Source organism: Polypterus senegalus, chromosome 4 (genome assembly GCF_016835505.1).
Source record: "Polypterus senegalus isolate Bchr_013 chromosome 4, ASM1683550v1, whole genome shotgun sequence".
In the NCBI taxonomy this organism is placed as follows: Eukaryota; Metazoa; Chordata; class Cladistia; order Polypteriformes; family Polypteridae; genus Polypterus; species Polypterus senegalus.
Window position 1 is genome coordinate 164,972,261 of NC_053157.1, and position 27,705 is coordinate 164,999,965.

General features: G+C 34.5%; 1 long non-coding RNA gene across 1 annotated transcript in view; it reads left to right on the forward strand.

Moving 5' to 3' along the window:
• The window catches only part of LOC120528630, a 46,774-nt gene extending 20,422 nt beyond the window's left edge, over nucleotides 1-26,352 (forward strand). The window contains exon 5 of the long non-coding RNA XR_005633571.1: nucleotides 26,283-26,352. This is a non-coding gene — a long non-coding RNA (uncharacterized LOC120528630). The remainder of the gene's footprint in view (nucleotides 1-26,282) is intronic.
• The last annotated feature ends 1,353 nt before the right edge of the window (nucleotides 26,353-27,705 follow it).

Consider the following 27,705-nt stretch of genomic DNA (forward strand, 5'->3'; position numbering starts at 1 on the left):
ACATTTAAAACATTTTAAAGGCAGATGTTAACGAAAAAGTGCTGACAAGCTGTGTTGTAAATCTAATAAGTGTGCGTCACATTTTATAGCATCTGGAATATATTATACATGAAGAAGCAAAAGAATTTGAGGGGGATGTTAAAGAGGAAATGTTAATATTAAATGTAGACTATTATTTTGTAAATAGTTACTTTCACTAATAGATTGAAAACTCTTTTTAATTCAAAACTCACATTGGCTTTTTGAATAAAGCCATTGAAGAATGAATGGGTGCTTTCCAAGTTTTGTGTGCTCCTGACAAATGCATTCATCATCACAATATTGTAACAATTAAAATGAACAAACTAAACCAGTATAAACAGATGACAGAATTAAAAAGCAATGCATGTACAGTGCAGAGACCTTGTAAATAAGGCACCAGGCCTTTTTATATTGAACACAATGCCTTTTTTATTTTCCTCTTAAAAACAAAAATAAAATCTTTCCACAAGTCGGATTAGATTATTTATAAAGAACAGATGTTTTAATGTACCTGTCAACACTTATCCTCGGTTTTTCAGTTTACCAAACAACATCAATTTTTGTATAGCGCACTACCAGAAAGCACACTATCATCACATTACAACATACAGCAGTATACTGCATGCAATCGATGTGATAGCATCTTCTTGTACCTGGTTTAACCCAAGCTGAGCAGAAGAAGACATTCTGATCCATTCGTGTACATTACGGCTATGAGCACTGGGACTCTATCAGATACTATGTGTCAAAACGTAACTCTAGTAATAAGTACAGGCTGTCTTTATCTTGGGTAAATACACGCATCTAAAGGGTTACTTAAATCTAATACCAGGTTTAATATTATCCAGTACTTGCCATTTCTTGGCATCCAAGAAAAGGATTATGTTGTTGAACCTATTAATTCATATCAGCAGGAAAGTCATTTTCAAATGAAGCTGCAACTAGCTACTTTCACAATGTCTACCACATCTTAAAAGGAAGATATCAACTGTGAAAGGGAAGGGTAGTAAAGAAGGAAAGAGAGACAGTAAACTGCATGTAAATTCATATGTGTTGCTTGGATTAGCTAAATGATGAGTTTCCTATAATGTAGACCTGCTAGGTTCACTTTTCTCCTTTCTTCTCTGACTATTTTAATCAACAGTGTGCAAACCTCATTCATTTATCAGATATCTTAACCACCTGAGCTTTGGCTTAGAAATCATCTTTTTTTAAATTTCACTAACTTAATTTTCAAAGGGTGAAAATTTGAAATTAAACAGTCATAAATAAAAATGAAGTAACTGCAAACAATCATGACCAGAACTTTCTATTATAGGCCCATTTCAGCTGCAAATGGCACAAAGCAGTAGCCAACAATAAACAGGATGCCAATTCATCTCAGGGCGCATTCATGGACACGTGCACCCTATCCAGCCGAGAGTTGACAATTAATTCAGCATGCATATCTTTGGGATGTGGGAGGAAATGAGTACACCATAGAAAATCTATGTGATCATGGAGAGAATGTACAAACTTGTAATCGGAAATCAAACCCAGACCCCTGGAGCTATGAAACAGTGCTAACAACAAAATCACAAACCTAAACTAAATACACCCATTAACAAAAAAGGCATTTGAATTAAATACAAAATAAAAATGCATAATAAAAAGAGACACATCTTCAAAGTGTTGGAAAAGATAGGACTTAATGAAGAAATAACAGGAATGAACAGCTTTGTTATCAATGCACATGGCACAGATCACAGCTCCACCAAGAATATTTCAAAAGTTAGCAACTCTCTTTGTCATCTGTCTGACACTGCTTTTCTCATTTTATCCTTTAATAGTCTCATTATTTTTTTTTATTATTATAACTGTTTTTGTTAGGAGGAGACAATTTGCAAATTTCATACTTTGTAGACTTTTTCTTCACATTTTCCTTATAGCTTAGTATCTAAATCTTTTAGCTCAGATCAAAGCATGTGAAAGTGAAATCACAAATATATATTTATCTGTTTTAGGTACTGTTAACTGCTATTGGATAAATTTCTTTATAACTATGCAAATATAAAAATGGTACTACAGTTTTATCAGCTGGGATGGAAAAATATGCTGGTTTATGATTGGCAAACTGGGGGCTGGGGGGTTACAGGGATGAGGAGTAAGTTGTTACTCATTTTTGCACCCTGGTATGATGACCTCTTTGATGTCACCATCTGTGAGAAACGTAACTGAATTGTATATGATATTGGAGAGAGTGGGTGGTTATTATAATTGGAGATCCCCTGCTTCATCACAGCATCAAACCAAGAAGAAGCAGAAGTCCTGAAATATTAGATCATGGGTAAAAATTAACAACTAAAAAAAATAAAAAATTCTGAAGAGGTACTTAGGTGGCATGAGGGGAAAGGCACCACTAAGATGTTCCAGAGCACTTGAAAGTTGTAAACCAATAATTTTAAAAATCAAGAAGTAAACATTTATGAATTTTGTTTTTGGCTAATAAAAGATAATAGGTGATAGTAATCACCCTTACAGTCATTTGTGATAGCTACATAAAATATTCAATGCAATATTATTGTAATAACTGCATAAGGGCTGTAATTAGTACTATTTTACTTATTGATTTTTAGCATTATATTCCTAGCCTCCAAACTTCAAGGAAACTTAAGAATGGCTGCCATATGTCTATATAGACACTTAGTGTTATGCTAGTTGTGAGTACCCAAAGAGCGTCTGGTAGACGGCGGCATAAGCAAAGTCCATGTGGTTTTTTTGTCCTCTCCCAACCTCCCTATTGGCAATGGGAATAACCAAAAGAATGGTGATAATGGATCAGGAGATGTACACGTGTGAAATGAGTCAAAGCCTAAAACTCAGAGAAATTGCTGTGAAAAAACTGAACAGCTAAACCATAAGTGAAGCCAAAACAAGGACTGCCAGGAGTTGCTAACTAGAAGGCATGTCATCCACAAAACTGAGGCACTAAATCTGTAAATAAAGTTGAAAGAGGAATACCAGAAGACACAGAATACTAAAAGTGCAAAACTGAAGTTTTTTGCTGGATGAATCCATAACCTAAAATGGGTTACGAGATTACAGGCAAGTGCCGAATGTGATTTTATAACTGGTATCCATAATATGACATATAGTGCATTGTTGGAGGCAGTTCCAGCAATAGTGCAACACACCTTAGCAACACAATAACAAAAAGCCGAGACTAGAAAAGGCCAATCCAATTTACTTAAAAATAAAAAAATAATAACACAATTATATTAACATGTAATTAAATTATTAATCCAAAACATTCATTCATTCATGCTTTCTGACATGAAATCATCAAGAATGCACAACAAGGTTCCAGAAAAAATGTAGTTAAAATGGGATTTATTTTTTTTCACATAGAGTTCAGATTTGTAGCATTTAGATCTAAATAGTCCATATATGTTGTGAATCCTTTCACTAAAATACCAAAAGAAGGCCTTGCTTCTCAAATCTAGCCCCATGCCTAATTGATACCTAGTAACTAAAATGGGCTTTTCCTCTCATAATGTAAGTAGGCTTTGGCCAACTCAGGCACAAAAAAATAGGAAATCCCAGCATTAAAACAATACTCTGTAATCTACAACAGCGTTTCTCAACCTTTAAGTATTTGCGTCCCGAATTTTCATAACAGCTTTAGTCGCGCTCCGCCTAACATTTTTTCGAAATGTAGATGCATATTTTATTATACCTACTTAACTTTTATCGACATTTATCTAACTCTATATTTATTGTTCTAGTATCAGAATGTAGTTTAAGTTAATTTGTTTTAGTTTAAACAGATGCTTTTTTCATATTTTTGATTCTTGTTTTCTTTTTTTCACATCTTCGCACCCCCCTAGGGGGGCCTGCCCCACAGGTTGAGAACCACTGATCTACAAGAAAAAACACCAAAATTAATAAAAAAACAAAACAAACCATAAACTCTCTGGCTCTTATAAAATGTGAAAAGTTACAATCAAAAATGTTTTTTAACAAAAAACAAAGAAACAAAGCAAAGCCAAAAATCAGAGCAATCAATCAAAAATATAGAAAGTCCTCAACATTAGTCATAATAACAAATGTTCTCCAAAACTCTCAGTAAAGAACAGGGGACCTGACCCTCTGCCTGAAATCCTCCAGCTGATACATAATGGTGGCCTTACCATTTAGTCTCTACATAAAGGGGACATGGCATATAACAAAATGCATTAAAGCATAAGTAAATAATGCATACATAAACAGTAATTAATTAACAAGACAATATTCAAAACATATCAAGAAGAAAGACCCAAAAACAAAAACAATAACATAATATACACAACAAAAATATCAAATTAAAAAAAAATGTCAACATCTTGCTTTTCATTGGTCTAATACAAGCTGGAGCTACACTTCTGAAAAAGATTAATCCACAAAAAGAGTATCATAAGAGTTCTTAATGAAGAGCATTTAAGGACCAAAGCATCCACTGTCATCTTTTTTGAATATAAATAGCAGTGGTGAGATACACTCCAGTGGCTCACCACTGAACAGTGAATTGTTTTGATGGTGCTACAGTGACTAAAATATTGCTATGTGTTGGTGTCAAAATGACTACCAAGGCAAAAAAATTTGATTTAACATCCATTCTGAACAGGTGAGTTCCCACATATCAAATGTTTTGTGAATATGTCTAACACCTAGAATGACAAGTTACACCTAGACCTTCCATTAAGTGGTGAGTGGAGTGGTGGCTCTGAGGCTAGAAATCTGCACTGATTAGAATCCTGTAAATGCAAGAATTGATTCCACTCCATTTGGCCCATGAGTAAGGTCCTTAACCTGCAATTGCTCTGTCCAGGGTATGATATTAACCTGCATCCAGCCATGCAAGGAGGTTCTCCAACTTGCAGGGAAAACTTGGGGGTTTGCGACAGGATTGGCATTCCAGCCACTCTAAAAAATATAATATACTGCTTAATATACCATTTTAATACACTTCCATTCCATTCGAAATAGTGTGGAGCTGAGGTGTCACCCATTGCATGGCTGTGCTCAGGTCCTAATTTGGGATCTGGAGGTGGTTCGGCATGTGGTGGGTGCAGCAATGTGCTGTATCAGTGCATACTCCCAGCCTCCTCCTCCTTCCATTACAGCTGGAACCTTTATTAAACATTGATTAAGAAAATGAGAAATCTGACAAACGAGTCCGTCAGACACATTGTTTAGCTGAGAGCTAAGCTGTCTCAATATCTTATCCAGACACTTCTGAAAAGTTGTCCTAAGGTAGAAACTTTGCTTCCAATCTTTGACACCTATTTAATGTAATATATTCACCCACAAAGTCTAAGACTCCATAAATCATATTATCTGTGAATTCGGAGAAAGCATTTGATGTGACTGAATGGGACTACCTATTCACCACATTGCATAAATTTGGTTTGGCCAGAAGATATATTCATGGATCAAACTACTGTACACCAGTAAAGAAGCTTCAGTTTGTATTAACATTATTTCAGACTACTTCAAACTACAGGGTGGTCCAGATCTAATTATGCAGATCCAGATCGTCTGGATGACATTGATTTATGCGGGGTTGATTCCAGGTTGGTGCGAAGACGATTCTTCATGTCATCAGTTCGCACACTTCTCGATGGTCTGGGATTTTTCAGGTGATTTTCTATGTAATAAACTTAATAAGTTATAGTGTAATGAAAATTGCATAATTAGATCTGGCCCACCCTATAGAATGCGGTACTAGCCAAAGATGCCCCTTTGTCACCACTGCTATTTGCAATCGCCATTGAGCCATAGGATCTTTACTTTCAAAATGCATCAGAGATAAAGGGGATTTTTCAGAGAAGGAACAGAAATTACCACTATATGCAGTTTATATGTTACTGTATATATATCAGACCCACAAAGTTCTGTGCCTGCAGCCCTAACTGTACTAGCAGAATTTCAAAAGATATTTGGACTCAAAATTAATTTGAACAAAAGTGTGCTCTTTCCAGTGAATTCTCTAGGAAACAACATTAGATTGAACATCTTCCCCTTCATTACTGCAGATCAGTTTAAATACCTAGGGGTAAACATCACAAGTAAATATAAAGTTCTTTTTCAACAAAATGTTGCTATTTGCATGGAAAAACTTAAACAAGACATGCATAGATGGTCTACCCTCCATCTTACCTTAGGAGGGAGAATTAACACTATGAAGATGAATATCCTCCCTAAGCTTCTGTTTCAATTTCAAAACGCCCCCATACCCATTAACAAATAATTTTTTTAACAAATTAGATTCAATCATAACTTAATTTATTTAGAATTCGAAATATCCAAATATTCCAAAGGGCAACCCTACAATGACCTAAATCAGAAGGTGGCAAGGCTCTACCTAATTTTCAGTTTTATTTATGGGTGGCAAATCTATAAAAACCTGGACACTGACACAAATAGATGAACACACACTAGCTTGGTCCACAATAGAAATGAAATCCTGCAGTACTTCTTTATATTCTTATATAACTTTGTACACCAGTATATACAAGATATCGTCAATATGCTAACAACCCAATTTCATTAACTCAGAATATGGAACCAATGTAGGAATGTGGCACCTCTACACCATAACCACCTTTTTCCACCCTCTCAAACAAACATAGTTTTTAATGTTTGGAAAACATATGGAATTTAATCATTTAGAGATCTGTATATAAATAACGTCTTTGCATCCTATGAAAAATTACACTCTAAATTTAGTTTCCCATCAACACAATTTTTCCACATTAAAAACTTTGCTAAACGAAATCCTTGCCTCCCACCTATTTCTATTCCAGAAGATTAAGACAGCATTTCTATATTATATAAAATCTTTTCTTTTTTTGATTTTATTGAAATCACACAACATTCCATATAAATAAATCAATTTTTACAAAAATAAGATCGAAAACAAATCAACCCCCACCCCTGAGAAAGAGAGCTAAGCCAGCAGAGTAAAACTTAAAGCTAGTAAAAATAAGTAAATAGATGAATTAATAAGTGAATAATGATAAATGGAGAAAGAAAAAGGTGAGAGAATCTGCTTCCTCAGTACTTATTCCAAAATGTTATTGATTAGATCCTGCCAGGTTTTGAAAACATTTTGAACAAGGAATTATATTGGGGAAAATGACTTCTCTTCCTCTTTACTGCTCTCAAAGTTTTACTCAGACTGTTCCTCTCTTTCTCATGGGTGGGAGTTAAAGTGAATTTAGGTTTGTTAAATTTGACATGATTGTATGAAACATTACATGCTTTTAATAAATTCAATAAAAAGAAAAAAAAAAAGTCCAAGTTTCTGCTTCAAATACATTCCTTGGTAGATTGTTCCAGATTTCCACAACTATATATTAAACATAACCAATAGATAATTATTAATCTTTTTTATCCACATATAGATATAGAGGAAATTAGTCACAATTGTTCTCTTTTGTGTACTATTTTTCTACTGTTGTTGAATGCTGTACATGAATTCTCTTTCTGCCAATTTCTTTTGTATTCAGTAAGGTTTGCTTTGTTATAGATCAAAGTTTTTAAGTTGTATTGAAAACTCTCTATTAGCAGTTGTATTTCATCTGCAGTTACTTGTTAATTAATTTTGCATTACATTGAGTAGTGAACAAAATAAAAACAAAGCCAGAAAGTTAAATAAGTGTTTAATGTTTCATTCAGAGCAATAACACTTTCATTTGTCATTTGAATGATGATGAGGGTTGAAATCAATTGGCATCCATAGTGGCAACACTGCTTCATTGAGATATTCCCAAGTTAGCACAGGAGCGAACTGAGCAGTGAAATTTCATGACTGTTGTTCAGGGCATTCAGAGTAAGAATACTTAGAGTGTTGGCTTGTCATTTGCATAATAATTACAGAATAAATTAGAGCTAATCCCAACAGAACAAAGAAAAGTTTGAGAGAAGAGATAGTTAACTTATAATTTAGTGTTTTACTTGTTTGTGGTTTGTTTTGCTGTTCTATATTAGAGTTAACACCAATTGTTGACTTTTTATTACTGATTACATGTTTTAAGCAAATATTTTATCTTTACTACTATATTTAGACTGCATATAATCACAGATATTTTGAATGATTTCCCCAGAGAATATAATTTGCAGCTATTATTAATTGCCAGGTTATGTTTTCTGTTATTTTACTTTATTATTAAAGGAAAAAACTAAACGGTTTGATTTTTTTAATCTGAAGAAACTACGGATAAAGGTTGTTTGCAATTTTGTCACAATGATCCCTACTCAGTTGGTGTGCTTGTAAGTATTGTCACAAAGATGAAATGTTCAGCTGCTTAAAGTGTAGTGAGATAAATATAAAATTGAATTAAGGGACCAAATAATGATACCAGTCAGGCATTCTGGCATGAAGATATCAGTTTATTGGCCTAAGATAATCTTTTACTAATCAATTCAGGATAATTAAATTAGCAGAAAATGAATTGCTAAAGATCTGAAATATCTGTATTGTGGTGAGGCCAGCAATATTGCAAAAATTAGTATTTCTGCATACAATAATAAGACTTTCATCAACAGGCACCATCTATGGGGGTGCACTGGGTCAACTACCCCCAGTTGCGGGGAGGGCCACCAATCCCATAGTGATGCAACTGAAAATTTTCAGTGGTATATACTGAGTACAGACCATTAAAATTATTTTCATAGTGCAGCTAAAAGTGGATTAATTCTGATTTTTGGCTTATATCTTGCTTTTATCTTTAACTGTTTAAATTAATTTCTCAAGAGATTCATTTCCTATACATGTACAAATATCTGTCCTGAATGTGCATCACATGTGTATAATTAATAAAAAAATGTGTATGACAGATGTCAGTCAGTCAATCATTTTCTTACCCACTTAGTCCTGAACAGGGTCATGGGGTCTATTGGAGCCTATCCCAGGCTAGGCAGGAACAAAGACTGGCACCCTGGATAGGGCAGGGTGAACAAAGAAACCCTAGCCACACACTAGGGACAATTTAGGATCCACAATTCACCTAACCTGCATGTCTTTAGACTGTGGGAGCAAACTGGAGCACCCTGATGAAACCCATACCGGTATGGGAAGAACATGCAATCTCCACGCAAGGAGGACCTGAGATACAAACCCTGGTCTGCTTACTGAGAGGCAGCAGCACTACCACTTTGCCTCCATGCCACCCCATAATAGACGTGACCTGATATAATACACTCTTAAAAATAAAGGTGCCCAAGTAGTTCTTCAGACTGATGCTATAAGCGAACTACTTTTGTTCCATAAAGTCCCATCCAAATAAAGGTTTATGAAAGAACTTTATTTTTCTGAAGCTTGTGCAAATTATCCTAGCATTGAAAATTCCAAACTTGAAACCTCTTCAAATTTCATTCCACCTATAATTTATCTTCATGTAATAACCTTTAGTATATTATTTTATCCATGTCATTTTGGCATCTCATTGACTCATTCAAATATATATGTTGACTTCATGACAGTACAGTATGTACATACTACACATGTTTTCCATTTTGCTTCTCTTACACTGCACAATGATTATGCCAGATTAAGTGGATTTTGCAGTACCTAGATGTGTTTCTACCTCTCTGACCACATTGTGAAGTAAGGTTCGTATTACCTATGGAGACACACCAAGTTATGTGCTAAGTCCATTTCTGTTCAACATCTGGTCGAGTTCTGTGTTCTGTATTGCACAAGGGAAATTATTAAAACAGTTCTTTTCCAAGCACTTTCTATCCTTGAGCTTGCAGAAACAGTTTTGGAGTCTTTCACCAACAGGTAAAACACAAAGAAAACTTCATTAATATTTGACAAAGCTTTACTTTATTTCTGTTTTCTTAGATTTAATGAAATTCAAAGGCTTCTGCTTTGAGCTGCTCTCCTGGAGTGGGAAGGGGAAGTCACCTTCCATATCTATCTGAAAGACAGAGGTATGCCAGCTAGCCACTTCTTGCATTAGAGAAAGACTTTATAAAGCCTTTATTATTGTGAGAGATGAGACTTGCTTGTTAAGGCAAATAACATTCAGCTGCTTCAGGATCATTCTAACTTATGTACATTATATAAGAAGGTATGTTTTCTTTGTAACTAAATCGGAGGCATCACAGTCTATATGTTTTCACTTGGTTGCCTTACCAACTAAAATGGCTTCAATCTCAACTCAGACATTGGTGACACCCAGCTCTACATGAAAATAACTCTTGAATACATGCTTGCTGTACAGACTGACTTAATAAGATCCATCCATCCATTATATCCTAACTACAAGGTCACGGGGGTTTACTAGAATCAATCCCAGCCAACACAGGGTGCAAGGCAGGAAACAAACCCCAGGCAGAGCACCAGCCCACCCACACACTAGGGACAATCTAGAATCGCCAATGCACCTAACCTGCATGTCTTTGGACTGTGGGAGGAAACCCACACAGACACAGGGAGAACATGCAAACTACATGCAGGGAGGACCTGGGAATCGAACCCGGATCTCCTAACTGTGAGGCAGCAGCGCTACCACTGCACCACCGTGTATCTGCCCGACCTGATAAGATAAATAAATGCTGTCAAGACTGATTTAATGCAATGATTTTTCTTATGCTTGCATTTTTTTTCTGGAGTTCAATGCATTGCTAACTTTAGTTTCAGTTTCTTTTTTCCTCAATATCATTATACTTTTGATATCTGACATAATCTTGAATTTCTGTTGGCAATTCCATTGTAGGTATAACATAACCACCCTAAGCAGCCCATTGCTATGATTGCACTTACTAGCTGTACGATATTTAACATCATCAGAGAGACACTCTTTAAACCAGTGTTACTTTACAACTGCTGTCCAAGATTGTAGATTTAGTGAGATTTGCAATTTTTACCCCACAATACTTTTTTGACAAGTTTTTCTTTTATTTTCCTGATGCACTTTTTCTTAGTTCTAGAAGTTTAATCCAACTTGGTAGAACATGTAATTCTTGTGCAGTCTAGTTCAACTAAAGAAATTTGGCCTCTTTTTGTAAAATATATAGCCATGCCAAATCATCTGAACACTATTGAAAGCCTTTGTGAATTTTCAGGCATACCTGTAAACTGCAGTCATTACTTCATTCTACTACACAGTCTATTGCTGCCTCTACTTCTCAAAATCCTTTCCTTTATCTACTCTCATTTGAATTGCTGTAATTCCTTTCAATTAGTTAGTTGGAAGCAACTAACTACAAGAAGTTCAAAAATGCATTTGCTGGAACCAAAACATGAAAAAAGCCCAAAATTATCATGTAATATTTCACCTCAGAATGTGAATATTACCACACCTCCTATAGTTTTCAAAGAGAAATGCAATGATAAAGTGGGGGGAAAAGGCTGAATAAATATGACAGTATAATAAATCATTTTAACTATAAATAGATGAACCAAAAAAATTGGTACAAATAGTTTTCTTGGTCACAGTCCTACAATTCTGTGTTTATATCTTCACTTGTAAAAACTGATATTAAAGAAATCTTTTTGGTTTCTAAATGTCTGAAATGGAAAAACATCAAAGAAATCATCCTGTTTAAACATTTTCCAGAATGCAGACCTCTGGAAACTCTGTCACTTTGACAAGAACCAGCAGCTCTAAAACTCCAATAGACTGTTCTTCCAGTAAGTTAATAAAGGACAGTTTGACCGACAAAAAAGAATATACTGGAGCTATACTGCACATGTTGAGCTTTGTCGATTTTTCAGTTGCTGCTGAAGTTGGAATTTGTTAAAAGCAAGTTGTTCTCCTTTTTCTTTGACTCAACTGCTACTGAATCATGCTTAAGCACATTGTGCGAATGCTGTTGTGAAAAACAAAGAATCTCTATGCTTACTTCAAAGGAAAAAAAAAGGATTAAATCATACGATAAGGGTCACCAATTAAGCGAATAAAGTTTTAAAATGATTCATAATACAAACTGAAACTCAAAGACTTTGAATGAAGGTCAATTTAATGAACCACAAAAATGGAGCAAAATACTGCAGAAGCCATTTAAAAAAACAGAAAGAAGCTTTCCTCAGTAACATCACAGAATGTTCCGAGTATTATAAATGATGCTCTAATTAGTAGTCAATCAATCTTTTTTTTTTTTTAGAAATATAAGCTATGACAATAACTAGAGTTTTTGTAAAAGATGTTCATTGTTAGCTGATATTAAATTGATTTAAAGAATTTGGAAAGCCAAAATTGCAAAGGGAAATGGTAAAAATGAAACAGTTTTATTGTTAAACTAGGAACTACCATATATACTCACGGATAAGTTCTCTCGCAGATAAGTTGGGACTTGATTTTACTATAAAATTTCTGGTATTTTATAATGTTGGTCGTATAAGAATAATGCAGAAAACTCATGTTATTGATTCAAGAGATTATGATATGCTAACACCCACCTGAGAGAGTAACCATGGAGCGCACTGCCTTATTTTTTCTATGTACTGTGCCTACGTGACCACACTGTAATACCCAAACTATTCCGAAGCAACGTTTGCACTGATTTGTGTTTTTTGTATCTCAGACCCTCATACACCTACGATGGAGCATTCGTTCAGAAGAAAATATGAAGCTGGTTTTAAATTAAATATCGCTGAAGTAGCAAAAGAAATTGGTAACTGCACTGCTGCAACAAAATTTGATGCATCTGAGAAAATGATGTGAGACTGGAAGAGGCAAGAAGATGTAAAAAAAAAAATTAAGTGTTGCATTTCTGAATGGCCATATAAGTCGGGTCTGATTTTATGATCGATTTTTCGGGTTTCAAGACCCGACTTATACGTGAGTATATACGGTAATCAGAAATAGAATGTATTGTACAGATTTAGTTACTGCTATGTCCTGTAATTTAGGACTTGAAAGAACTACAAATGTCATGTAAAAACTGTAGCAGAAAATTTTGCTTATACACTATTTGTTCTGAATTAAGTAGATCACAATATTTGAACAGAGTTGAGGTTTTTTCCAACTTCCCAACTAAAAATTTTGATAAGGTATATATTATCCATCCATCCATCCATCCATTTCCTAACCCGCTGAATCCGAATACAGGGTCACGGGGGTCTGCTGGAGCCAATCCCAGCCAACACAGGGCACAAGGCAGGAACCAATCCTGGGCAGGGTGCCAACCCACCACAGGACACACACAAACACACCCACACACCAAGCGCCAATTTAGAATCGCCAATCCACCTAACCGGCATGTCTTTGGATTGTGGGAGGAAACCGAGGAAACCCACGCAGACACGGGAGAACATGCAAACTCCACGCAGGGAGGACCCGGGAAGCGAACCCGGGTCTCCTAACTGCGAGGCAGCAGCGCTACCACTGCGCCACCGTGCCGCCCCGGTATATATTATGTTTAATTTAATTTAATTTTTTCTTATACTACATAACTAAGAGACTGTCAAAGCTACAAAGAACATATGAAGAGATTTATAATGTAATGGAACTGACACTAAACTTGTTGACCTAAGGCAAAATTATTAATCATTTCAAGTTACAGAGAAGGCACAAACCCATGCATGTATCCCTTATTAACACTACCCTCCTACATCAGACCACCAAAGAAACATGATGATAGTCTAATCAATCACAAAATCAAAAGACAGACTGAGATAGTGAGAGATGATGACATTTTTGTCAGAAATGTGTAAAAACATTTTACATTTGCTTTTATTTATGTGCACTAATGTAGTAGTAGCCTATTTTCTAAAGGTCAGACTAGACCTTTCTCAATTGAGGAACAGTCTAAATTTTCTCCTGAAAAATTCATAGTTTCCCTCAAGCCAACTAAATAATAGAATCTCCCACCATGTATTTGCTTTGCCATATACCCTATATGCTGCTTGTGGCCCTTGTTACATTCTCATCATTGGATGGAGGACAGGTCCTACTGCAAAGTCCTGTTTATTTATCACATTGACACTAAGAGTTAAGCCAGTAACCTTGTGCAGAAACCATATGTGAAAATAAGATGTATAATGATGAGGAGTTTCATGTAAGGACTTAGCTCCTGCTCCACCACCAGTGTCTTGCACCGTGCCAGAATACTGTTGTTGCTACCTGATCCATTTTTAATTCCATAATCACCTTTACCCTTAGTCAGCACCAGAGCCACAATTTAGTCCTTAAACAGCTGTTTCCTTCTCACCTGAAGAGAGAGAGAGAGAGAGAGAGAGATAGACAGAGCACCATGATCATGTCCTCAAAGTTTACAGTAGTTAGTCATCAGAAATACATCAATTAGTGAGATAATCATCATCATATTCAAATTGAAAGATTTAACAAGTTATTATATCATTTGAACAATTAATTGTAAATAATTTATCACCTAGTTACAACTGGTTTGCAACAGACAGAGACTGAAATTTGTCACAGCATATAAACCGCCATATTTTGCAACTATAGTTAATGTGGGAAGAAGAACAGCATATGTTTTATATGGGTCAATGCAAAGGTAAAAAAGGAAACAGATATTCTGATTTTTTTAATACACATAAATGGAATATTTTAATTATAAAAATTGATGTTATAATTGACCTAAATATAATAGAGCAATGTGTAGAAATAGCTTAACTAAATAGAATTAATCCCTTATATTTTATTCCTGTATTTCCATTAGGCTGTTGCTAAGGCTTATGAAGCACTTTAGATATTGTTTAAATTATATCAAATTATTCAATAATGAAATGTACATTTATATTGTATATTGTATTCTGCAGAAAGAGATACTTAAAACAATTAAACACAGGAGGAATTGCTAAGATTATGGCAAAATAATTATGAAATAAAATGATCAAGTAATACAATGGCTTGTAACACATTCACAATGTTTCCATGTCATTCTTCCTTATTGACTGTATCGTTCACTTTTTCCCAGTTCTAGTATTTTTGTTGTAGCTGTTATTTTCTGATCTTACTATTACCTTTGGTTTCACTGAAAGCCTCTTTAGCCCGACATGATTCCAAAACATTGCTATTCAATATTTACAATCTCAAGGTTATCTTCAAATATGGCAACAGTCATATTCTTGCTTCCAACATGTTAAGATTCAAGATTCAAGAAGTTTATTGTCATAATCACATTAAAAAAACAAACAAAAAAAAAAAAGTGATTTAAATCATGCAATAAAATTCTTACTTTGCCATTCTCCTTTACACCAAACAATAAATTAGATAGAAGTTAACCTAAAAGTAATAATTAGGCAGAAATCAGAAAATAATCAGAAAAAAATACAATTTATGTAAACCAATTGTTAGCTACAATATATGGTTTAAACCAAAAATCCATTGTGATTATGATTGCAAATTTAGTAAGACTATGAGTTCTTACCATCTATTTAAAATGTTATTTTGCTACAAAGAAAAGGAGCACTATTTATTATCTACTGTGCAAGCAGAGTGATATAGCAAATGTATCAAGGCATTTGTAAAACTAATTAAATGTGAAGCAATGTTATAACTAAAATGTCATCTGGCTCTTTTCTGGTTCAGCAAATAAACCATAACAGGATAATTAGTACTTACTTTTCAATGTGTTAAAATATTATATTGATACTTTTGAGGATATTTAAGTCTGATAAAAAGTCCTTTTAGTAGAGTTATTTTTTTATTAAAGGGTGTCAAATATTTGACAATGACTTACATTACCAACCTTGGTTGCTGCTCAAAAACCAAGACTTATCATCCCATTTGCAGTCAATCTACCAATGAGCACTTGTACCCCATCCCCACAACTCATGGTGGCATTGATGTGGTGGGAGGTGATGTTTTTTCTCTATTTCACTTTATTCTAATTTAGTAAAAAAAATGTTTCTACAGTATTTGTGCCCGTGATTATTGGATATTTATTCTTTCTAGTTTTGAGCACAATTTATTGATTGTCTCTGACTTCTCTTGCGCTGTCTGTCCTTCTTTTTCAATTTTTTCAGCACTATGGTGTTTTCAGTTCCATTTAGGTGCCAGTCAGGGTAGGCTGCTGCCCACACTCATTGTGTAAAGTCAGTGTGTAACAAGCTGTGTGTAGCTCTGACCTTTTAATTTCGTGGTTTTCAGGTTAGTGATAATTTTTTTAATCTTCCTGCCTCTGTTGAATAAAAAAAAGGGAGTCACCAGTGCATATTCTATAGTTTATTTTTTTATTTGTTTTTAAAATGCCTACTGATCTTGAAGAAGATTGTGTATTCATTAGATTTCATGTTTTTTTTTCTTGCTGCCAACTGTGGTAACAAATAAACTACTGTATGTTAGTGCGTTCTTTTATTCACATGCTTTTTACTTCATCTAAAATTAAGCCTTGAAAAAAAGAAAGAATATAACAAATTACCTTTTTTGTTGTTTTATATAACAATCAGATTTCTTGTGCTTTTCCACATAACATATACATAAAAAGCTTCATTTCAATAAATATTTTCTGAGAAATATTAAAGTAGTTAATATTTCAATAAGTCTACTAGATACAGAATCTGAGATACGCTCAAGCAGTTTCTATTATTATTTGTAACACTAGAGGCTTTGCAACAATGCAGTTGCCATAGCTACTTTCTCTCTGAGATACCTTATAAAATACAGCACTGTGCATTCTGTGCTTCTTGGAAAAGGAATTATGGCTGCTTTAATTCTGTTATGCTTATCCCCACATTTCACAGAGCTTGATCACTTTGTATATCTTTTTAACACAGTCACCACAATTACAACTTTATCTTATTGTTGGAGTGTGACCCCAAAATAGAAAAGAGATTTTTGTTAAATACATTAATCTGTTACCTGATTATCATCCAAACTTCTATTTTTTCATTGCCAATTCTTTTTCAGAAACTTCATGAAACAACAATGACAACAACATTTATTTATATAGCACATTTTCATACAAATAATGCAGCTCAAAGTGCTTTATATGATGAAGAAAAGATAAATAAAAGACAAAGTAAGAATTAAAATTAGAAAACACTAATTAACATAGAAGAAGAGTAAGGTCCGATGGCCAGGGAGGACGAAAAAAAAAAAAAAAACTCCACACGGATGGAGAGAAAAAATAAAATCTGCAGGGGTTCCAGACCATGAGACCGCCCAGACCCCTCTGGGCAAAAACATTGCATGAAACATGAAACATTGCTATTAAGGAGACCTAAGTTACAATAAACTTAATTTTTTTCCACATTTTAAATTAAAGAAAAAATTTATCTCATTATAATAATGACCATAATGTAGTTGTAAGTGTTGCTATATTACAGTTCCAATGACCAGGGTTTGACTCGCAGCCTTCTCACTGTCTGTGTAAAGTTTTCTCTCACTTTCTCTCGTGCCGGTTTTATCAGGGTACCCAGGTGTTGTGATGTGGGATTTTGCATATAACTTGATAAATGTTTTGTATGTCTTTATTTATAATTTAGGCAAACCAAGTGGTGAGAGGTATTCGTGTTTGTCCCCACCCCCATTTTTTACGACTGTCTCTTTGTCATTTTATGACAGGATTTGGGGGGATGTGTCTTAAACCAGTTTGATGAGTATATCTCTGCTAAAGTCTTTGTCTCATTCCCCATACAAAGCCAGGTTAGCTTAACATATGGTCTTGGGGGGTTGAGGTGTTAAAATGTACTATTTCTCTCATTGGCCTGAGATATGGCTGTTTGGAATTGGCTTGTCTCAGAGGCCTTTAAGTACCATGATGTCCTATTGGTTCTAGGAATTGGAGAGAACCTATAAATTTGCTTACTCAACCACATTCTCTCTCTCTAACCAACATATGATGAAGAAGCATCTCTCTTGCTAACCTGTGATGATGAAGACAACACAATGAAGAGCACAGCTCAGCAGCCATATTGAACAGACATGTGGCTGAAAGCTGAGCACCAACAATGCCTTAACTAGAGACATTTAAGTAACTGCAAGTCTGTGTGCCACTTGAATTACACATCACCATTTTATCAGGTTGTATGGTTGCCAATATTCAAATGTACTTTGCATTTTGTTATTATTTATGAATATTATCAGTAATACATTATTTTATGTGTAACTCAACTCCTGCTTGTCTTTTTACTACATCTAATTGCCTGAGGAAATAGATATAGAAGGGAAGGTGGGGATAAGTTATATACAGTGGTAAGTCTGTGAGATTAGGTATTCTAAGGCTACATATTAATAATACAATAGGGGAAAGTAGAGCAATATATATTACTCTACCAAGATAAAACACCAGGTTTGCACCCACATTCCAAAGATGTGCCTGCTTGGTTAATTGGTAACAATAAATTGGTCAATTATGAGAAGCAGAGTTTTGTGTGGTTTGAAGAAAATGGGAAATGAAAACTTCACTATAGTAGACTTCAAAACTGTAGGCTTAAAATAAATATATTGCAAAAATAAGAAGCATTGAATAAATGGGAATACAGGCATTATTAAATCAATATAGCAAAAAGATTACAGATCAGAAAAAAGAAATGGCCTGTAAAACAACTAGAGACTAAAATGTTGTTGCTGTTACTAGTCAAAGTCAAACACAGAAAATTATTCCAGTATTACTAAGGTAATTTCCCCATAGGATTGATAAAATATATCTAATCTAATCTAATCTAATCTAATCTAATCTAAAATGAGTAAAGGAAAATAAAGTAATTCTCAAACATGCATTTAAATTGAGGAGGAAGTGGTGAATATAGTAAATATTTTACCATTTATTTACAAAAGAAAAAAATAAATGGAATACCTCTGTCAAAGTAAAATGTGTTAAAAGATTTTAAAATAGAGGGTCAGAATCTGTTACACTGAGGACTAATAAACTCCTTGGGACTGATGCTGTTTTACCAGTAGTGCTAAATAAAACAAAAATAAACCTCCATCAATCAATTAAGAGAGATCACCATGCAGTTGTGTGCATGAATTGCACATGTTTAAAATGTCTGTCTTAGTGGTGCACATGCCAAAGAAGCATCTAGCTATAAGGGTGGCCAGATTTTGTTTTTAAAAGTGGCAGCGATGTAATCAAAAGTCACCCATGCCTTTATATATCAAGGATCTTTATTAATTTTCCTAATCAAACAATACAATCATTTTAAATGTCTTACTTTGTATTCATATAGTCAGTAAAATATATTTATGAAATTTTAGTGTCCTTTAATGGTTAAAAAGCTTTGTATTTTTTAGACCATTCTAACTTAGGAGAAGTCATCATTCACTCATAAAAATATAGGTTCTTTAATGGCACTTTATGGTTAGTTACTGGGTTATATGGTTCCTCCAAGAGCCATTGCTTGACCAAGCACCATTTCATTCTGGAAAAAAGTTCTTTGCATATGAAGTTGGTTATTTGTTCTTTGCAGAACTTCCTAATATATACAAAAAAACCCTGAAATCTTTAATATATGGTAGGCTAACTAGCAGGACATTAACAGAATATATGCATCAAGAGCTCTTTAAAATCATTGGTATTTCACAAATCTGTTGCCATCCATTCTTATTTATTTACTGCATATAGCCTGTTATGGATCTAAATAAATTAAGGTTCTTTCTGGAACCTTTGTTTGGATGTTTTTTTTCTGGAAACCAAAAATGATTCCTGTATATTATCACTCATAAAACCACTCTGGCACCTTTACTTTTAAGAGTGTTGATATTAAGTGTTTTTTTGGTGGGGGGAAATTTAATAAAGCAAGATTCGTCAACTAGTCTGTCATTTCTGCTAACGACCACTCTTCCTTTAAAGCAGTATTGAGCTCTTCAGAACAAACGTGAAGTTTAACTAGTAGAACTGCTCTCATGATTTTACTTGTTTGCAAATATCTACTTTTATTTTTGGGAATGTTTTGTTCATTTACATTGGTGTTGAATTGGAATATGGCATAGGAATCCTCTTTAATAAAACCCTTGTGAGCATCCAGGTGTACGTGTGTGTGTGTCTTCTGGTGAAGTGCACATGCGCGGGGCCACACGGCACATGTTCAGTCTCTTCCTGTGCATTCCCTGTGTGTGCAGAGAGAGAGAGACACACACAGGTGTGTGTGCGAGTGAGACACACACACAGGCGCGCATGAGACACACACACGCACATGCAAGACAGACACACACACGCAGGCGCACGCGAGCGACAGACACACACACACACAGGTGCACGCGAGACAGATAAATACACACACACACAGGCGCGAGAGAGACACACACACAGGCGCGTGTGAGAGAGAGACAGACAGACACACACGCACACAGGCGAGAGAGACAAACACACAGACACAGAGGCGCGCGCTTAAGAGAGACATACACACACACGCAACAGTCAGACACACACACATGCAGGCCCGTAAGAGAGACACACACACACACAGGCGCGTGCGTGCATTGTTGCAATGATACTTTTCTTGGTTGTTTATTAAATTACGGATTTTTCAAATGTTCATTTTTTTCCCTGTGCTTAAAATTCATTAAAAAAAGTCTTTTAAGCGAGCGGGTCGTAAGGCTATAGCGCGAACTCTTGCTGTGTTAGTTTTCTCTGTTGTTCAAGGTTTTCTTAGTGTTATTCAATGTTTTTACATTTAGTTTACTGTTACGCTGTGCATTCAATGGTATAATTAACTATATTTGTGCTTAAAAACTTTAAAAAATATATATTTACATACAGTTCATACGGTCTGGAACGGATTAATTGTATTTACATACAATCCTATGGGGGAAATTACTTCGGTTCACGACCAAATCAATTTACAACCAGAGGCTTTGGAACGAATTATGGTTGTGAACCGTGGTTCCACTGTATTACTGTCAGACAAAATTACACATTTTACAGTAATACAAATCAGTATTACTGAGAGAGAAAATTAAAGGCACACAATACAGTGACACATATTACAGCCACATACAAGGTCCCTTGCCATTTAATATAGACTGTTCATACAAAAGTTTATGCACTACTGTTCTAGCGCCCGTTATTATAACGGGCTTAATGTCTAGTAGGAATATAAACCATGTGGTTTAGGTTATCACTTGAGTCAAACTGCTATGTGTGCTTTCTTTCAAACAAACTGTGCTGCATGCTACTGACCTCAAAACATGTACATGTCGCATATAGATCAGTCCAAAGAGGAAGGTCTGCTCTTTGGTCACACAATGTAAGTAACGTCAAGACAAAATCCCAGCCAATTTTGGGGATTTTATCAATATCAGCCAAACCACTGCTTCAAGTCTCAAAAAGAGGACATTGTTCGGAAAAAGAAAAATGTATTTATTTATTTATTTGAAAACAATATCAATAGATCAGCTCTGACTGTATTGTGAAATAGAAAAACAAACAAACATCATGAACAAATTTACTTGCATTTTGTCGTTCCTATTTTTAATCCAACCCAACTATAAGCCTGACTGAAGTTATTGTTTGGGTGGGAGGGTTATCTGTTATTTTCTTCAGTTCATTTAGTACTGAGGATAGGTATTGATACTTTGGTCCAGATCCAACACTACTATAGTCACACAGCTTCCTCACATGCCTTTTATTTTCTTTTTAAAAGTTCATTATTATTAATTATTAATTCTGAATTAATTTTCTTTTTATTTATCATTTCACATATTTATTTAGACACTACTCTTTCAAATCCAGAAGTGCTAGATATGCCAGATTTTTCAAGTATTAACAGAAAAGCCAAGCAAAATGAAACCTTTTATTGGCTAACTAAAAAGATTACAATATGCAAGCTTTCGAGGCAACTCAGGCCCCTTCTTCAGGCAAGATGTAATCAAGTATTAAGTAAAGCCTTTCTTGCTTCTGGCTTCACACACTGAGATAAATGTCCTCATTTTGAAAATTGCTTTCATGTTTTTGCACGGAATAGTGATTTTTATTAGTGAATTTCTGTTAACCAGCTGTCAGAGGTGATTAGTACAGGTGGTTGTTGTGTCCATTTTAGTGTGGGGAGGCATCAAACCATCAATGGCAGCATAAGTATATTCTTGCATAAAACAGAATTATCATTTAAATGTCGGTGTTCTTTTTTTTGCACTGCTTGTGTACTGGATATAATAAAGATATTAAATCTATTTTTGTGATACAAACATGGGAGTGTTTTCACTGAACAACATAAAGCCTAAATTTCAAACTCCATGTTAACATTGCAGCTGAAAGGTCATTTATATAATGTATATTTACATTTTTATCTATAGTGCAAAATGAACGTAGGTGGAACACGGCAAGGAATAATCAGCTAACGTTTATTCTTAAGGTACATCACATACTGTATGATGCTAATTTTGAAAAGCATTTGTCCAATGACTCTTTATAAAAATTGTAATTTATAACAAAGGCTACAAAAGTTAAACCAGTATGCTACAGGTTTAATATTAAAGTAATCCATAATGATATGTGGACTGTATGCTTAGAAAAGTCATACATGCATTGGGCAGCCCATGGGAGAAGTTGAAAAACTTTTACCTTTAATGTATAATTTTAAAGTGTTAAACAGTTTCATCTAAACAATTTTAGAAATAACGGTAAAACTATGTCAGTCTTGTTGAATTTAGACTTTTCAGAAGCCCAGATCAGCAAGATGCCTAATCCAACACCTTGAGTACAAGATTGCTAAATTTAAGGAAGACGTAGAGAAAGAGTTGAAAGAACTTGCCCTGGTGTCCTCTTGAGAGATACTGTCCACACAGAAGGAGACTGTAGTCCACAGAAGTTATCGTATGTGAATAACAGTTGGGCAAAAGCGCACAGTAAAATGTGAACACCAACACACCATTCAGTGCAGTCAGAGGAGTCCAAAAGACAGAAAATTTGGAGTGGTTGAAAGGCTCTGAAGTTTAAACCAGATGCTGGTTCAGTTTTTACACAAATAATAAATAAAGCAAACAAACTCTACTGCTACCATGATAAATTACTGTGTAATACTTACACTGCCTATGATCCAGTATATACAGTACTGTTCTTGAGATGGTCTTAAAAATGCTGCTTTCTTATTTGTCAATGTAACCCTGAACTATTTATTTTTATTAGCATCCTTACTGGACTGAACATAAATTTGGATCTAGTAGAAGTTTTAAAAATGAAAAAAGGAATAAACAATTTATTCTGAAAAGGAAAAGAAAAACAAACATTTTTACACAAATAATAAATAAAGCTATCAAATTCTGCTAATTCTGTCAAAACGTAATGTGGGTCATGAAGATGTAACCCAGCTGGCATGTAAGACAGAGAATTTGGAAGTGAATATCTTCACAAATATTTCAGAAAAGGAGCCATTTATTTGTGTTTCATACCGTATAAGAAAAAATATATTAAGTGTACATCAATCTGAAGCAACCTGCTTTATCCAGGTAGAATGGTCCATGTTTATATTTCAATGAGATTAATTATCAGTCATAGATGGACTTCACTCCTTCATCTATCCATCTTCTGTTCTCACAATTTCAATTATAGGGTCATAAAGAATCAGAAACACCAAGGCCAAGGCCCGAGCAAACACTTGATGAGATGCAAGTCTGTCACAGGTCATACACACATATCCACACACACAATGCGAATTAACATAACATGAATGCATTTATAATGTGGTAATAAAGTAGATATTTTTATATTCAGTCTACTTTAAATGAAATGTGAGTTACATTAAAAAGTGAATATTTCTTTCTCTTCTTTTTATTAGTCCTAATGCCATATGCTCACTGTCTCTCAGAAATATTAGCATGTTTTTCTCAGCTGTTAATTTTTATGAATACATTGTTTTAAAATAGGTAATAAGGGGACAATATTGTCAAACCACAGTGCAGGGTATCTCAATATTTAGATACGTAAAACTCTCAAAAGACATTAGCTGTTTAATGGTAACAAAAGACTAAGCAAAAGGGCATAAATAGTTCACTTCAGAAGTATTCTCTCTATCAATTACCAAGGTCTGCCTGCATAAATATTCAAAAAATAAATAAATAAATACAAAACTGTAGCTAGAAGTGGCTGTAGAGTGGTGTCAGCAAATTTTCTGCACAAAAATTCAGTCACTTTTATTATAACGTAATTGTTACACAAAAATTGACTATAGATTTTAAACTTGGTTTTTCAAAGGCTAATTCTGAATTGTAGTGCTCCAGTCTGATGATATCTAAACCAGTTGTTATAGAAAATAAAAAATCATGTATTGGCATGGATACATATAAATTTAGCAAGAACTTTTGTAAGCATTAAACTTATGTATGTGAAGTAAATAGTTAAATAAAGGCATATGCCATATTTCTTTTTAATTGAGCTCAGAGAGAAATCAACAATATTTAGTAATTCAGAAAAACAGAGAGAATGACGAACAGAAACTGCCCGAGGTCAGAGAAGGGCCAGTTCGGAAATCAGGGAAGCAAAAAATGAAAGTAACAGATAAGCTGAGAACAATATTGGTGGCCAAGAAAGGGCCCGTGAGAAGCCAGCTGAAGTAGGGAGTCAGAATAGACAGCAAATGCATTGTTATGAGTGAGGTCAAGATGATAAGAAATGATTATATAAACTGTGATTTTTGGCTTGTTCGGGGCTCAGCTCAATTTGGCCTAATTAAGTTTGTCTGTGTTATTGTTTATTGCAATAAAATTAATTACTGTGTTTGCCTATCCTTCAACTCCTAGAGCCTTCTTTCAAGGTGAGAATCTTCGGCGTATTTTACGCTTCCACATTGTTTAAGAACAAACTAAAGAAACTGTGGATGTTTGAAGGTTCTCCTGTGCCTGTTTGGGTTCTTCATAAATAAATAACTGGATTAAGTGGTTGTAGTCTTGCAGGAAGCAATATAAGGAGTTCGATTACTACTAAAAGTATGTGTCCAAGTACCACACATTATGTAAGCGCAAATTAAATGTTTAGTGCATTTTACAAGTGAGAGTTATATTTTAAGTGCATTTTGTAAACACAAGTTACATTTTGAGTGTGATTACCTGGTTAGCATTGACTACTCCCATTGGGTAGAAGAATGAAATCACACCCTTGCCTCACTGCATTTGCTCTCAGATCAAATTTGGCAAGAAAACTGGCAAAAACAACAAAACTGTAAAACACTTGTCAAGTGCATCACTCATGCCCAAAATGTAACTTGCGCTTGTAACGTGTAACAAAATGAGTGGTACTCGGACAGGGAATTTTGGCAGTAAATTAACTCCATAGCAATAAAATAAACTAAATCATGAGTGATATGATGCATCAGCCTAAACATGCATAAGTGTGGTAAAATAACTGAATGATGTGGACCTAACATCGAGTTGCATGTGCTAAATCAATAACAAAATATAGAAATGGACCACAAATTCCAAACAAACGAGAACCCCATATCCGGACACCTTAAGTTATCAAATATAATTATTAAACGAACATAGCTCTTGAAAAATTAAACAGAATTCTCAAAATCATATAAGAATTTTTTATTTTATTGTGAAGCATTTGGGTATGAGTGAATGTGAGTGTGGATGCTCTTTAATAGATCTGAATCAAATGTCTTGGGGTCTACACAATCATAGTTTAAATAAATAGGTAAAAGTTTCATCTGTTTAATTTTATAGAAATGAATAGTTAGCTTGTATGATGGCATCTGTCTCCTTTCTGAAGAAGACTTACTAAACTAGTCTCTGATGTGTGACAAAACTATATTAAACAAACAGGAAGACTAAATAATATTTATTTCACAAACACCCTGAGCTATCAATAAATGTGATGGACTACCTAGTATGGTCACAATGCTGAGCTACACTCTGAAAATATTACCTGGCTAATTGTAAAAACTAGACAACACAAACTCTTCTCCACAAACATACAGTTGCATTAGTAAAAATGTATTAGATAACATGAGAGCCTATTGTATATCTCTGACTGAAATTACAAAATGAAAAATCAATCCTGAATTTGACTCAAATATTTTGTCTAGGCTTGAATACATTTATCACTGTAATACTGCTGCTTAAGTGAAGAGTATAAAGTAGAATGCCATGTGGACAGTCAAGTCTGTTCAAAATCAACGTATGATTTTATTGTCTGACTGCACTGAATGAATACCTCAGTGATGTCTGGAATTGAAAATAAGACATGCCGGTACTGAACAAAGATCAGTTAAGGAGTATATTCTGACACAAAGTTTTAGTTCTGTCATGGAATGTCTTAGGTTTTGATTTACCTTGTGTCACAGGTGTGCTTGGCGAACAGTTTAAGGGCTTATGTAATTGTAATTCTGAGACATGAGGGGGCACTGTGCAGTACTGATCACTCTTCTCATTTCCTTTCTGCAGAAGGGAGGATTGATGTGTTTCCATCTGTGACGTTACTTCCAGGATTAGACCACCCGGAATTGCCTCTTCCTCCCAGAATCCATCAGAATGTCACCATCTTTGGCAGTCTGACTGAATTACAGAATGACTCATCATTTAGCTATACAATGCATTTTCTTTTATACCTTTTGCGTATTTATTAAAAGATGGGGTTTGCCTTTGAAGTGACCTCAACCTCTTTCTTTGTCTTTTTGACTCATTACACCTGTTATTTAAAAAAAAACTACACAATACCTTAGGGAACAGAAACATATGATGCATTCAGCTTTCAGAGGGAATCATGTTATTCTTTTTAGATATCTCACCCAGAACAAAATGCTGAGCCAAGCAACTCTTCAGCTCATTGAGTTTTATCAAAATTTTAAGTTAAACTGGTACAGGTGTAAAGCCAACATAATTCTAATGAACACAAATTAGTTACTGTAAATAATGCATTTAGCAGTATTAATTATTCAGTTAAGTTAATTTTAATATAGATAAATATAACAGTAATATTTTGAAAAATATATATTTTCCCTTGTATCTATGAAATTCCAAAATACCTCCTCTAATTAAATGATGCAAATATTGGAATTATATTTATTGAAAATGTTGAAATTATTCCTTATTTTGTCATAAAGAGTTATCATTGACAAAACAGCAAGCCAGCTATTAACAAAGTTATGAGTGCTCATGATTCCTTTCATCAGACTAAACAGACCTGACCCTCATTTTGCTGATCCTGATTACCTGAGAGAAGTCCACACCAATATCTCAAACTCTAGTCATAATAAACAATTGACTAAACAATATATTTATCTTAAATATTGTATTTTTTTTCACATTCATTATAATTATTCATTTTTTCTGATTTTTTTAAGAAAAAGTTTTACTTATTATCCTGGCATGTAATGGTATCTGACTCACATGATACTGACTCACAGAAGATGAACACTTCAAAAGCTTTTATGGTTTCCATTGACAGAACTTCCATTGACTGATCCCACAGGAAAAGCATAAAATGTAAATTGTGTTGACTGTAAATGAAGGTAGATTATGCTCATATTATTCTGTACTCTTGAGAGGACCTTGTATAGTTTTGGTTGTCATTCTACAAAATGTCCTAACAGCTCTTAATGTTGTGCAGAGATGACCAGCTACTGTAAGTATATCTCAGAACTAAAGGTCATACTCTACCCTGACATGGAAATTAATCTCCTTTGTCTAAAACTAAAGTTTACTTTATGTAAGGACCTAGCCATGGGCTTCAAAGATTTCTAAGACATCAACATTGTTTTTTTTTTAAGACATAGTTAATGCAGTAGAATTCTTTAAGTTAAATTTTGAATCTCATCTTTGAGCATGTAGGTGGTATTAAAATGAAGTGCATTAAAAAATCCTATTT